Below are 5,061 nucleotides of genomic sequence, written 5' to 3'. Positions count from 1 at the left end.
CTCAGAGGTTTGTATCATAGGAATAAAAGGATCAGGAGCAACGTTCCCTCTAACTTTTTGACTGTGTGGAAAAGTGTAGTGTTTGAGAGGCACATTTTCATGCTTGAGCACCTGAATTTTTTTCACAGATGTCACCCAAGACAATAACAAAATCAGTGTTATTTGAAAATGAAAGTTTGCATTTTGTGATTGACAAACAAAAGAATAATAAAATACTACAAAAAATACAATGGAAGATCTTAAACATAAAACTTACCAGGAACTCAATCTGTATAGTCTGGAGGACAGAAGGGAAAGGGGGGACATGATCAAAACATTTAAATAGGTTAAAGGGTTAAATAAGGTTCGGGAGGGAAGTGTTTTTAATAGGAAAGAACACAAGAACAAGTCGGCACAATCTGAGGTTAGTTGGGGGAAAGATCAGAAGCAAGATGAGAAAATATTATTTTACTGAAAGAGTAGCAGATGCTTGGAACAAACCTCCAGCAGACATGGTTGGTAAATCCACAGTAACTCAATTTAAACATGCCTGGAAAAACATATATCCATCCTATACAGGAAATAGTATAAGGGCAGACTAGATGGACCATGAGGTCTTTTTCTGCCATCAATGTTCCATGTTTCTATATTGATGTAAAGGTAAACTTGAACTATAAAATATTGTTTGAACATCAAAGTAGGTTAACTATAAAATCAGTTTGGTGTAGAGATTTAAAGCACCAGGCTAAAAACTGGAATATGCAAAGAGGTCTTATTTTCTGTGGGCCATGATGGCTCTTTATTGTTTTTATGTTTGTCCATAAGAAGGTAAAGAGTCCTGTAGAACTGGGTCAAAAGCTGACCAACAGTGGTATAAGGATATAAGCAATGTAGGAAAAGGCAGATTTATAAATAAAAATAAATTTACATTTTAGACCTAAAATGGTCACCTAACATCAAAAACATCATCAAAAGAGCACAACAAAGAATGTTCTTTCTGCGCCAGCTCAGGAAACTCAAACTGCCCAAGGAGCTGCTGATACAGTTCTACAGAGGAATCATTGAGTCTGTCATCTGCACCTCTATAACTGTCTGGCTTGGTGCTGCAACCCAACAGGACCGACACAGACTTCAGAGGATAATCAGAACTGCAGAAAAAACAATTGCTGCCAACCTGCCTTCCATTGAGGACCTGTATACTGCACGAGCCAGAAAGAGGGCGGGGGAAATATTTACTGACCCCTCGCATCCTGGACATGAACTGTTTTAACTCCTACCCTCAAATCGTCGCTACAGAGCACTGCACACCAAGACAACTAGACACAAGAAAAGTTTTTACTAAACAAATAATTCCCTCAACACTGTCAAACATTTTACTAAGTCTGCACTTCTATTTCTACTAATTTTTTCTCATCATTCCTATCATCCTTTTCCTCCCACTTAGGACTGTATGATTGTAACTTGTTGCTTGCATCCTAAGATTTTTATTAATCTTGATTGTTTCTTTATTGCTTATTTGACCCCTATGACAATCATTAGGTGTTGCACCTCGTGATTCTTGACAAATGTATCTTTTTCTTTTATGTACATTGAGAGCATCTGCACCAAGACAAATTCCTTGTGAGTGCAATCACACTTGGCCAATAAAATTCTATTGTATTCATTTATTATGCTTACAACAGCAGATAACAAGAAAAATTAAAATACTGACAGTTTGTGCCCCCAAGAATTAACAACTAAAAAACCGCAAACCACTTAGAATTAAAATCAACACCACCATTTTCCATATGGTAACTGTAGTCCGTATCAGGAGGCCCATGCTTCAGACTCTGGTGGTGCTTCTTAAGCTCTGACAGAACATTCCTCACTTCTTCGAGGTCTTTCTCAGAGTCAGCCTTCCCTTGGTTGAGATGGACATTTAGCTTGAGACCTCGCACAGATCTTTGTGGAGTTCTTCACTGTATTTCAGCAAAGATTCGTCCTCTAGCTCTAACTGATGACAAAATCTTCTGCAGGTTTTCTGCAGGCCTTCTGTTGTGGTCTTAAATTAATCCATTTTCTCCTGAAGACAACTGTGCTGATCTTTCATCCATCGATTGTCTTTCTGGAATTCCTGGGTCTGAAAGTCAAAGAAGTCTCTCGGTTCATCAACCTGAAGATTGGGACCATCAGTGGTCACAGAGATCTCGTAAGGATACTGACTGTATGCCCATTTCTGACCTGTTTGGAAAATGGAGAGACACAGTCACATCCTCTCTCAGTTCAGGGCCAATTTTTCTCACCTGCCTTCTCTACTCTGTCTTTATCCTACAGTTCTGGAGTCCATCATCTTCTGCTAGCATGAGATGCATGAAGCATGAAGAAACAATGGACATTCTGCAGATGGGTCTCCTGCAGAAGGATCATTTAGATACAATCTACCCAGACCTCAACTAAAAACCACAAGGTTAAAAATGTCGTATTTGAGGCACATCAAGTGAAAACCAACTCTCTGGAGCTGTTCCTAACACTGGGAAAGGTGGAAGGAAAGAGCAGGAAAGGAAAATTTGGGTTTGATTACTGTGTGAATGGGTGAATTTTTGGGAGATTCAAATATCAGACTGGGGACATATTATCCATCTTCCTCTATGGCCACTCAGAATCCACACAGTTTTCTTGCTGTCAATCAATGCTGATCAAACTTGCTGGAGAAGTCTGCAATGCTGACATAGGTGAAGGAAAGAGAAGAGAACCCGTAAGCAGCTACAGTGGGGAAGAGGGCAGATTGGGATGCCTGAAGGGCCAAGTTGGGGACAAATCTCCATGGAGAAAATCGATTATGAGCTGCTAGGCATCAACATTCAACTTGATGACACACAATCAATCCATCAATCAGTCAGTCAGTCAGTCAGTCAATCAATCAATCAGGCAGGCAGGCAGGCAGTTGACTTACAAGTTGTCTTCCAGCTGTAGCCTTCTACTGTGTACTTCCTTTTCACTGTCACCTTAACCTACCAATAAGGAACAGATTAGGGTTAATACAAACCGATGAAGTCATGATGGTGAACCTATGGCACACATGCCAGAGTTAGCACGCAGAGCTCTCTCTGTGGGCAGGCGCACCGATGCCCCAGCTCAGCCAGGGTTTCTGAGAGTTGCAATGCTCATTGGCCAGCTGGTCATTGAGTTTCAGTGCTTTGGCCTTCCAGCTTGGGCACTCTGGGTCTAAAACAGTGGTTCTCAACCTTTCTAAGGCCGCGACCCCTTAATATAGTTCCTTGTGTTGTGGTGACCCCCAACAATAAGTCTAGTGCCAATTCTCCCAACAGAGCTTTGAGCTGATTGGCAGGAAGGTCAGAGAGACTGTAAACGCCTGATTGGTCGGATTGTAAAATATGTTCCAAGATGCCAGAATAGAAGCTTTAGTTCCCAATGCCAGGGAAAATTTGTCTTTTCCCACGGTCTCAGGCGACCCCTGTGAAATGGTCATTCGATCCCCAAAGGGGTCCTGACCCCCAGGTTGAGAACCACTGGTCTAAAAGGTTTACCATCACTGGCCTAAAGCATTCATGAAATTACAGTATAAAAACTTTGTGTAAAAACCACAAAGTTGGTCCCTGTGAGGCACGGATGCCTTCAACTCCCAGAATTTTGCATGCTGGCTGGGTGGAGAATTCTGGGAGTTGAAGTCCCCCCATGCCTTAAAGGGGCCAAGTTTGAGAAACACCAACAAAATCCCCCAACACTGATCTCTCTTCAAACTATCCTGACTTCCCATTTGATTCTGTGTCCAACTCAATTTATATCATCACTTAAAAACCTCCAAAGGAGTCGGCATCATCTCTCATTCTTTGTGGCCATCTCTGCATTTCCTTGATGCTTCTGATAACAGGAAAAGTTGGCAACCAAGTGAAATTAAGATGGAACACCCCGCCAAGTACTTACGAGTCCCATCTCAGCCACGAAAGCCAGGTGGGTGTCCTCAAGCCAGTCTCTCTCTCAGCCTTCACAAGGTTGTTCTTGTGGGGAAGAAGGAATCTTAGATACATTCACTGCCTGGAGCTATTGAGAGAAATAATAAAAGTGGTGTGAAAAATCCAAATATTAAAAATTGAAAATAAATGAGTACGCCAGGCCAAGGGTGCTTGGGAAATAACTACCATATCTGGCCAATGGAATCGCAATTTAGGTGAATTTCCCCAAATAATTAAGTAGGTCAATCTCTAGCTTTGGGGTCACAATATCCATCCAACTGGGAGAGCCTGACTCCAATTTTTTGGCCCTAAATGTTGCAGGTTTTTCCTAGCGCCCTTTACCGTCAGCCAGCCAGCCCCAGCCCCTTTCTGGAGACAAGAACCTTTGACATAATGGATGAGGAGTTTGGTCTCAGGGATGGAGGCTACGGACACAGCAGGTATATCAGCACCTCTGTCATGTCTGACTGAACCCCCTTCGCACTTCTCCCAGTTTTTCCTTAATTCTACCTTAAAGGGAAGGTCTCTCCCCCGGAACTCGGAATTCCGAACTTGGAATTTGGAATTCCGAACTCGGAATTCCGAACTAGGAATTTGGAACTCGGAATTTGGAATTCTGAACTCGGAATTCCGAACTCGGAACTCGGAATTCCGAACTCGGAATTCCAAACTTGGAACTCGGAATTCGGAACTCGGAATTTTGAAGTCGGAACTCGGAATTCCGAACATGGAATTCCGAACTTGGAATTCTGAACTCGGAATTCCGAACTTGGAACTCGGAATTCGGAACTCGGAATTCCGAACTTGGAATTGTGAACTCGGAATTCCGAAGTCGGAATTCCGAACTCGGAACTCGGAATTCGGAATTCGGAATTCGGAATTCTGAACTCGGAATTCCAAACTTGGAACTCGGAATTCGGAACTCGGAATTCCGAACTCGGAATTCCGAACTTGGAACTCGGAATTCGGAACTCGGAATTTGGAATTCTGAACTCGGAATTCCGAACTTGGACTCGGAATTCGGAACTCGGAATTCCAAACTTGGAATTGTGAACTCGGAATTCCGAAGTCGGAATTCCGAACTCGGAACTCGGAATTCGGAACTCGGAATTCCGAACTCGGAATTCCG

The 5,061-nt window shown here is 42.6% G+C and overlaps 1 long non-coding RNA gene across 1 annotated transcript; it reads right to left on the bottom strand.

The window, feature by feature from the left end:
• Nucleotides 1-1,692: 1,692 nt before the first annotated feature.
• On the bottom strand, nt 1,693-4,474 carry LOC139156201 (uncharacterized). The gene is made up of 3 exons (XR_011557274.1): nt 3,904-4,474; nt 2,912-2,969; nt 1,693-2,199 (listed from the first exon to the last, which is right to left on the bottom strand). It is a non-coding gene; the product is annotated as an uncharacterized lncRNA (long non-coding RNA).
• Nucleotides 4,475-5,061: the final 587 nt, after the last annotated feature.

The sequence above is a fragment of the Erythrolamprus reginae genome, unplaced genomic scaffold, assembly GCF_031021105.1.
Source record: "Erythrolamprus reginae isolate rEryReg1 unplaced genomic scaffold, rEryReg1.hap1 scaffold_74, whole genome shotgun sequence".
Lineage (NCBI taxonomy): Eukaryota > Metazoa > Chordata > Lepidosauria > Squamata > Dipsadidae > Erythrolamprus > Erythrolamprus reginae.
The sequence above is the reverse complement of the archived record's forward strand: the minus strand, read 5'-3'. Positions and strand labels throughout refer to the sequence as shown.